The following is a 10,387-nucleotide window of genomic DNA, read 5'->3' on the forward strand; positions in this document are numbered from 1 at the left end:
TAGTTCTCTGCGGGGTGCAAATTATTGTAACATCAGTACTATTTTCTGGTCTAATTTGACCGAACTATTCATGAATTCGCAACGGTAAAAAACAACAGTATCTATTGCTGGCTACCTAAGTACGTCATTGTTTGTGAATAGTTTTAACACCAGCGAATTCACGGGCAATTACCACTGATGAATAAAAATAAACGCAAGATAAAAATACGCTTATGTAACAGAATTCCAGGTAGCCAAATGTGTTGTTCATGTAATCATATTACTGTAGGAATATGTAGAATATTCCGCTTCTAAGAGTGACTCACTATTTCATTTACATGCTACTAATGAAATTACTTGACAAAGTTAACCGTGCTTCACTAACCACGGTCAGCTTCCGAATTGGTTTATGTATTTCTAAGGGACTTCACATCGCATATTTGTGGGTACTACTTACAGCAAAACATCAATGTAAAAAACTTTAAGTACACATTGTTGATATTGCAGCTTCCTGCTGTTGCATACTACTAAGAGAAATGAAATTAGGTAGGTACCTAATGGTAACTATAGGTACTTATCTATCCTACTTTTTTGAAGTTCCCTAGAAATTAACTCTGTCTACCCTGTCCTCTCTGAGTTAATGTATAAGCCGCGATTCCCGTTATTCCATCATCATCATGGAAAACCGATCGATCGTGCAAGGGACCGCCGCGCCGGGAGAACCACTCAATTTATGGCTCTCACTTAATTATAATTTCCGTGCAATTGCCGATATCGCCAGAGTCCCTACTACAATACAGTGCAATTAAGGAATTATTATACCAGACTTTAATAATTAAGTGATGTTATTACAGCATCCATAATTAATTTTGTTTAATTAACAAGTAAATGAATGCGGTATTACCAGGTATTACATACTTACGAGCTATTTAAGTTTGGGTTTTTCTGATACTTGTACCACAAGATTTTGCTTGATGCTACCTTTCTTTTAGACAATCTTTGCGACGGGAATCATCCCTAAAAGGGATAACAAGAGTGGTGATTAGTACGACTTCTCTTATAATACCTGTTTGCGACAAGACCTTCGTCTTTGCCTGGTGCTGAATCTCTTGAAGTGGTACCTATATTCTAGGTAACTTCACAAAGTACTTCATGGTAGAAATTTGGCACTCAGTTGGTACAAACGTTGGCACTCACTCGTGCAAATAATGCGATAAATACCTACATAAACATCGTTTATGGTATTCTTATTAAAAGCACATTTTGTATTTTCCTCGCAATAATATGTAACTACTTGTATGCATGTACGTACTTAACCTGAGCGCTGTCGCTACAATAGCAAAAATCTCCATTAAAATTGCATTGTCTTCTAAAAGCTCCTTAATGTTCCTTCAACGAATTATGCTGTAACATGAATACTGCGTCTGTTGCCGTTGTTGAACGAGTAAAATATTGTAAACAGCTGCATAATAAAGTATCACGAAAATAAGCTTATTGTGAAGCGTCTCTCTTATTTAAGAACGTCAAAATAAACGCTTTAATTTTATTTTGCATCAACGAAAAAAACTATTTATTGACGCAAATAATAGTTGGTGGTAAGAACGAAATATTACGCAAATCCAGCATTGGCAATTTGGCAATAATGGTTGATTGGGAGCCAGCACAAGAATTTCAGCGCATATGCGAGGGTGTGCATGAAATCACTCACACTTTCATTACAATGCCAATTAAAACGTTTCAGTTTGTGCGAGTTATTCCTGACTACTCGGCGCAGATTATTCTGGTAAACGTACGTAGGAACTTTAAAAAGTTGCTTTTCTCTCATACCTTGAATTACTCGGCTGTTGCAAACTCTAAGGAGATAGGTGCTATAGCCCACATTGAAGAGAAATTGAAATCGGAACTTAATATCGACTTGCTCATAGCCTGACGAAACCAATTAACGTTTCTTTTCACTCAACCAATTTTGTAAAATCCAATTAATGACGAACCCGCTTACTGAAACCCCCGCAGCCATTGCTTGAAAGGGGCACGTGAATGCAGGTTGCATCCATTCAAGTGTGGTTAAGCCGCATCACATAGGAACACAATGGGCCGGGAAGATTGCGATGGCTGAGTATTTGACAATACCTGCCGGTTATCGTCATGTCATCACAGTCTGTCGCGTGCTTAGGCAGATAATTAAGCAGAACATAGAAATTGATTAGTGCCCGTTCTCACAAACAATAGTGCGTCTGTGCTATCGTGTATGTCGTCAGTTCCGGTCCGAGTTACGTCGGGACAGGACACAATGCACGGGATATGTTATGGTGAACGAACATATCTGGGCCATATTTCCATGCTTACCCGCAAGCCAACGGACATGTTGACTTTGCTGTCACGTTATAAAGAAATCGACCACTGACAATACGAAATGTTAGTATTGTAAGAGAAAAACATAGGCGTTAGCAAAAATATAATACGAGTACCTTTAATTTATATCTAACATTCTAACATGAAAACAAACAAATAATACACTTTTCTCCCACTACGAACGAAAACCGACTGGTTTGACAAGCCTTGCCTTCTAGAACGTAGCTGTCGAACCAGCCGGCCGGTAGGTAGATACCAATGAGTTTTCATGACAAAGGTAGGTCACTACAGTATTGATACCAGCATGTATATCAGCTTCACTCTCTCACACTTGGTTTTTATCCACGTGTCTGTGATAATAATCATATCTGTTATGTTCTTTCAAAATGGTCTAGTTATATATTGCATATCATAATAATTAGGTAGGTATATTTAATTAGCGCATCTTTAGCTACCTAACTACCTAGAGTACAGAGTTACAATGTATAACTCTGTCTAATTCTGTGTTGCGAAACGCAAGCCCTTGTTATGTAAGGATTGTAGGCCAAGCTCGTTAATTAGTGATGCCAGCTTTTGATATCGTATGACCGACGGCTCTCGAAATTTGCTTGCGTTGATGAGCACTAGGTATAAGTTCTCGAGTATGGAATGTTAGGTAAGTAAGTATATCACGTTTTGTTCATAGAACCAGTCAACTTCACAGCCGTGAAAAGTCCACTGCTGGATAGAAGCCACGTCCGTTTTTCAGCATGGGCAGGTGAGATTGGCAATTGAAGGGGTAAACCTACATAATCATGACCCCTGATGACCTCGAAATCACTAATCGGGATAAAATAAAACTTTTGACATGGTCTCTGTTACAAGTAGGTACTACTACTAACTAGCAGCTGTCTTCATAGGTTTCATCATTGTCTTGGAGAAATTTAATGAATTTAATGATCGGAAAATAGCAATTCAGATTCTATCGTTTAGCTTATTTATAAATTATAAACAACAACAAAAAATAAGAGTTCCTAGTTGACTACGGAACTCTAAAAAACCAGAAAGCCTGCGCTCCTCCTCCATCAAGTCCTCTAAGTAATAAGATTGTCCAACCGCGTCCGTAAAGTAAGGAGAAGTCTAAAGTGATAGCCTATTCATTTTAACGTGGCCATTGTGGCGGTGTCTGTCATGATAGCCCTTTGTCGCCCAATCTCTTAATAGCACTGCAATCCCGGTATAATACCCACGGGACGCCGGCCTCACTATTATATCTCGAGCCATCAAAAGCGTAATCTGCACTAGTATCGTCCTTGTGTAGCTCTGTGTCAACTGTCGATCTAACAACTATCTTGAAGTGAATTGAAGGGCTATTTTCTTCACAATTAAGGCAAAAAACATTTCGACAGCATTTGTAATTCAAACGTCCATTTATTTAAGTATCCAATTCTGTTCAATAATGGCTGTCATGGTATGGGCATGTGATGCGGAGGAATGAGAGTCATGTTGTGAGGAAGGTGATGAGTATGAACGTGGACGGATATAGTGGAAGAGGATGACCAAAGAAACGACGGATGGATTGTGTGAAAGTAGATATGGCAAGAAAGAATGTTACTTGTGAGATGACGGCAGATAGAAGAGTATGGAAGGAGAAAACATGCTGCGCCGACCCCTATCCACTATCCGTATAAGTAGAAAGTTCTCATCAATACAAATAATTTGAGCCCAAATACGAGGTATTTTGCATATTCAATTGTCGAGTTCCCTCGACCTTCTCTGGTCTTCATCATCAGGTCAGCTCCAAACCTTCACTGTTGCAAAGGTCTCGTCAATACAAATAATATAAGCCCAAACACGAGGTGGTTTACATTATTCACGAGTTCCCTCGACCCTCTCTGGTCTTCATCATCAGGCCAGTTCAAACTTTCACTGTTGAATAGTGCATTCAGGCATACACCTGAGTGTCGAGTTTTTACCCTATGTATGCCTACAACTTTCGAAGGTTGCCCTCGATTTATCAGGGTTCCCATCATCAGATCCTGACCTGATGACTATGGGAGCAATTGGCAGCTATTCCGCGTCGAACAAAAAAAAGAATCACGGAAATCGGTCTATAAACCTCGGCGTAATCGATGTACATACATAGAAAAAAAAACATACCTCCTCCTTTTTGGGAAGTCGGTTAATAATGATGTTCAGAACCAAATAAATTCCTTTCATGTAAGTAGGTAACTACAATCTTTCTATGTATTGAGTATATATAGCTATAGCTTTGTCGAGTAGTAGGGAAATGCAGCAAATACATTATTTTTTATGTAGATTTAGTCTATAAAAAAAAATACCTATTGAAATCCTTCTCAACATGATCTTATTCATTCTAAACTGCATTCATTCTAAGGCATTCGACATTCAGAGCTTAGACTAAGTCAACTCTGGTAACGAAACCATACCGCGATGTAGAAAACGTTAGTGATTGTACAACGCCATCTAGAGGACATGGACTAAATCAATAATTCGTAGAGATGATAGTTCGTGAATATAGAATTAAATTGCTATTGTTTGAGAGTTTTTGTCTCGTAAGATGGCTGATGACATTATTCAGAAATATTCTGTCTTATATTATTTGCAACTCCACGCACACAAAATCCTTAACATTACAGTCAAGAGTGGTTTTTGTGATAAGTATTTTTCTCTATCTTTCTGGGCAAATTTAATACGGACCTATGAATGAATACACATTATATATATTTTATGTGTTAATATCCATATAGTATTAATCTCAATAACTAGTTAATTTGTGAACGCCATCTAGTAGGACATAAATAAATTATAGCAATTAAAAGGAAATTACTGTTGAAGGAGTTCTTATATCTAATCGTACTGGCTGTTACAGTATTTATTTTTTATATTTCAAATATTTTCATATGTCACTTGACTTGTCAAATTTCACTCAATAAAAATTTTTCCCTTTACATAATATCGTATTTTTCAATTACAACTATTTTACAACAAATGGTTATGGGCCCAGTCAGCGTCGACAAAACCGCATAAGGGTTCACCAGTTCTTTTAAAAGTTAGTAGGGTTGAGTCGTTGCAAACATCAGCGTTGCGTGTCAGATATAGGCTTAATGATATCTTAAGTTGTTTTTATTTTATTTAAATAAGAATTGATTGTTTTGTTTTTAAGTTTTGACTGGGTACTCTCGTGTTGTTTTTTATAATTTACTTTGTGAAAAGTACAGTCAGGTAAAGAAGATGGATCAAAATTGCCCCACGTCCTATAACAATGTGACGTATCTCAAAAAAAAGATAAAAATCTTTAAAAAAATATGGCATACTCTCTAATTTATTTTTTTTACACCTTCATATGAAAAAAATGCTTTAAAAATTGTTCAGGCGCCGTTATGAAAACATCGTTCATAGGACTATTTATGGACTATTTTACTAAATTATTTTTTTGTTTGATAGGGTATACCTCACAGGTGGTCCCATAATCGTCAGGTCAGGATCTGATGATGGAAACCCTGAGAAATCCAGGGCAACTTTTGAAAGTTGTAGCCATGCGCAGGATAAAAACTTGACTATAAGGTGTATGTCTTATAACATTATGCAACAGTGAAAATTTGGAGCTGACCTGATGATGGAGACGAAAGAAGGTCGAGGGAACTCGACAACCGAATATGTAAACTACTTCGTGTTTGTATTGAATAGACCTTTGCAACAGTGAAGGTTTGAAGCTGATTTGATGATGGAGACCAGATAAGGGCGAGGGAACTTGACAGCTGAATATGTGAACTACCTCGTGTTTGCGCTTATATTATTCGTATTGATGAGAACTTTCCACTTATGCGGATAGTGACAATTGTGCTTGTCACTGAAAATCCAAAAAAAAACTTTTTACAATAAAATAAAACCGACTCCCAAAATCACTGAAAAGTAAAAAAAAAACTATTCTTAGGAGCATCGGCCTAGAAGTCGGTGGGAAAATAAACTTAGGTACGTCCATTAGACACCGACTTCTGAGGTAGTTCACATATTTTATTGTCGAGTTCCCTCGACCTTCTCTGGTCTCCATCATCGGGTCAGCTCCAAACCTTCACTGTTGCAAAGGTCTATTCAATACAAACAATATAAGCCCTAACACGAAGTAGTTTACATATTCGGTTGTCGAGTTCCCTCGACCTTCTTTCGTCTCCATCATCAGGTCAGCTCCAAATTTTCACTGTTGCATAGTGTTATAAGACATACACCTTATAGTCAAGTTTTTATCCTGCGCATGGCTACAACTTTCAAAAGTTGCCCTGGATTTCTCAGGGTTTCCATCATCAGATCCTGACCTGACGATTATGGGACCACCTGTGAAGTATACCCTATCAAACAAAAAAATAATTTAGTAAAATAGTCCATAAATAGTCCTATGAACGATGTTTTCCTAACAGCGCCTGAACAATTTTTAAAGCATTTTTTTCATATGAAGGTGTAAAAAAAATAAATTAGAGAGTATGCCATATTTTTTTAAATATTTTTATCTTTTTTTTGAGATACGTCACATTGTTATAGGACGTGGGGCAATTTTGTATGGATTGTGATCCATCTTCTTTAAGTATGATTATTGTAAGTACAGTCGAGGACATTTATAAGTTTACTTGTTTGTACAGTCATGCACGATTAAAGGGAGGATGTTGAAGGAGTTCTTATATCTAATCGTACTGGCTGTTACAGTATTTATTTTTTATATTTCAAATATTTTCATATGTCACTTGACTTGTCAAATTTCACTCAATAAAAATTTTTCCCTTTACATAATATCGTATTTTTCAATTACAACTATTTTACAACAATTACCAGTACAGTTATTATTCGGTGTTATTTATCTACACTATCTACACCTACTCATATTATAAAGCTGAAGAGTTTGTTTGTTTGTTTGCTTGCTTGAACGCGCTAATCTCAGGAACTACTGGTCCAATTTGAAAAATTATTTCAGTGTTAGATAGTCCATTTATCGAGGAAGACTATAGGCTATATATTATCACGCTAAGACCAAAAGGAGCGAAGCACCAATGAACAATGTTTCAAAATTGGGGGATATTTTCCTATTGAGAGAGCTTACACTGCGTGCGCTGCGTAAACTGTTAAAGTTTCGCAAAAATCATGTATGACAGAATTGTTCCCCTTTAAAAGTTCAAAAAAAAGTCCGCGACAGCAATTGACTATCTTTTAAGGCTTAAGGTTAGCTCACTATAACCTTTTTTATAGTTTAAGTCAGCGTAAAGCCCAAAGTAACTATTAAACGCGGACGAAGTCGTGGGCGGAAGCTAGTAAAAGATATATAAGTATTATATTTAAGATATATTTTTCCTTAACATTTTTTCTAATAAAAAAAATATTTTCACATAAAGAGGGTTGGTAGTTCGCAAGAAGACCTATTTTTGAAGTGGGGGATTTAAAATAGGCAGTTAGCCCGTTTAGGAAAAAAAATATTGTACGCGTACGAATTCGCGAGCGATCGCTAGTTATTATCATAAGATTTATCGAAAGCAAAGAGGTAATGTATGTAGTTATTTATTATCTTGTATGTCTCTACCAGACCTCGGGACTATAGAGTCCCGGATTTTTGGGAGGCGAACGTGGGGCCGAAGCCAACACGCTGAAGCCCTTTTGAGACAACTTTAATGAAATGGTGACACAAAACCGACAATTATCCCTGTATACACTATAGAAATGTACCCAAGGACAATCCCCGGTTCTGTGCTAAACTATTGCTAACTATGGATGAAAACTACTTGGGCTATTGTGATGGGATGCTAGTGGACTAGGAATGGGGAAACTACGGGAACTATGGCACCTGCCGATAACAATGTAATAAATACACGTAAAAATGGCAGGTGGAGACTCGCCAACTCACTTACTGGGCCCCCGGGAATCAGTCGCTAAATCGCAACAAGGGGGCAACAGGTACATGAGCGGCTGAAGGGTGAGGATACCTCGGCGGACTTTAAACGCAGATCACGCGCTCCCTGTGGGTCCAGCATCACCGGCCCACTCGCCACTTACCACGAGGCACCTACCCTCCGAGCGGGCTGCTAACCCTACTCTAGCGACTCCACTCTGACCGGCCGGTGAAGGCAAGCCAAGAGGCGGGAGACCTATCCCCCGTCATGCTTCACTCCGGCAGGCCGGAGATGGGGGACAGTATACTCTCCCTGGAGCACTCGGATATATAGCCCCGCGGGGTCGCTACTCCCCGTCATCCGCCTCAGATGCCCTGCGGGGCTATAGTTGTTTATATTATTATAGTTCACGTTCATATAATTTTATGTTTTTAAAGGTAGATCTGAAGGCTCTACAATACCAGTATTTTTTCGCCTTGCCTGCATATAAATAAGAAGCGAATGACTGTTCTGGTTGAAATTAACATAGGAAGATTCCTAGTACAGGATCCCATCTAGAGGCGTCCTTTACCGATCTGCCTACCGATTGAAAAGTATTTTTTTTTAATCAAACATTATGTAGAGAAGAGTATTTTTAATGGGTTGCCTAGAAGATTTTGTTCAAGGTCATGATAATAAAAAATCTGCGCCTATTGATTTTTTTTTATATTATTCGCTTATTTGCTTACCAAAAAATACATACTTACTAATCGAAAGTATACATCCTAAATCCTAAAGAATATAAAAACGTTCGGTTGCTTACCTGCTTATCTGTTCATGTTCAAGATCCCTCGATTTCTCAGGGTTTCCATCTGACGATTCTGACCTGATTACTGTAGGACCACCGGGAGTGACCACCCTATCAAACAAAACAAAGAATGCATATCGGTCCAGGCGTCTTTGAGTAATCGGTGAACATAATTATATAAAAATAAAAATTCAGATCCCGATGAATTGAAAACCTCCACTTTTTTGGGAAGTCGGTTAAAAATATAAAATGAAGATCACAAAATAATATCACTAAAAAGTGTAAAATAAAGTCCTTTTTCTGTCCCTTTTTACCCACGCTTAAGTCTTCAAAACTACGCAACGGATTTTGATGCGGTTTTTAATCGATAGAGTGATTGAAGAAAAGGAAGATTTGCATGTAGGTACCTACCTATAATAATTATATAATGCACCCGTGCGAAGCCGGGGTGGGTCGCTAGTATTTTTATAAAGAAAGAATAACCATTCCTTAGATATGGGAACATTTATAAGATCTGGTACATTTTAAACCTCGGGTGGTAGGGGAGATGTTCCTAAAACGGGTAAGCTAAGGGAGATGTTAAATAAAATAACCAAGAACATTACATGCGACTTGTATTTGTACTCATATGACCAGTTATGCTGAAGTTTTACAGGAAAATCCCCAAAACGGTTACTTGTATTAATATAGGTAGTCAAAATAAGATATTGACCAATGCATATAGGTACCTATGCCAGAAAGTTGAAAATTGGTAATGTTAGGAATGCCATTATAATAAAATAGAGATAATCCCTGTCAATTTATTTTATTGCAACCCCGGATATGGTTTGGATTGTTTTTTTTTAAACCACCCTTGAATGAGGATTTCTGGTTCCTACACACCTGCAATTTTGGTACGAAGATTAATTTCACAGAATAAGTAAGTAAGTAATTATTTCATCTCCAGATGCAGATAAGATTACAGTGAAACAGTTTCCTAAAATATATTCGTATGTTTAAGTGCCGAGAAGTACGTAACGGGGATACGCGTAGGCGAACGTTGAAATACAGACAGCGAAATGTACCAAGCAGCGGATACAAGAACAAATACCAAAGCTCTGAATAAAATAATCATTTTATTATACCTAGTTCTACGTACAGTTTTTCATATAGAAATGGTTTGAATTAGTAACGTTTTTAGATTCGGTACCTACATTAAGGTTGAGGCATGTTACCAGGTTAAAAAACACAAAAAACTTCATAAATAAATACCTACTTATTAATAAAAACTCAAATAACTTTACAGCACATTTCAGAAGCTTTTGTGACTACCACTGCCATCTACACGTTCCACCCGAAAAGTTCACGCAGGCTGACACATTTTTATTTCAGTCTCATACAACAGACGTTTTCAGAG

This window comes from Helicoverpa zea, chromosome 31 (genome assembly GCF_022581195.2).
Source record: "Helicoverpa zea isolate HzStark_Cry1AcR chromosome 31, ilHelZeax1.1, whole genome shotgun sequence".
NCBI lineage: Eukaryota > Metazoa > Arthropoda > Insecta > Lepidoptera > Noctuidae > Helicoverpa > Helicoverpa zea.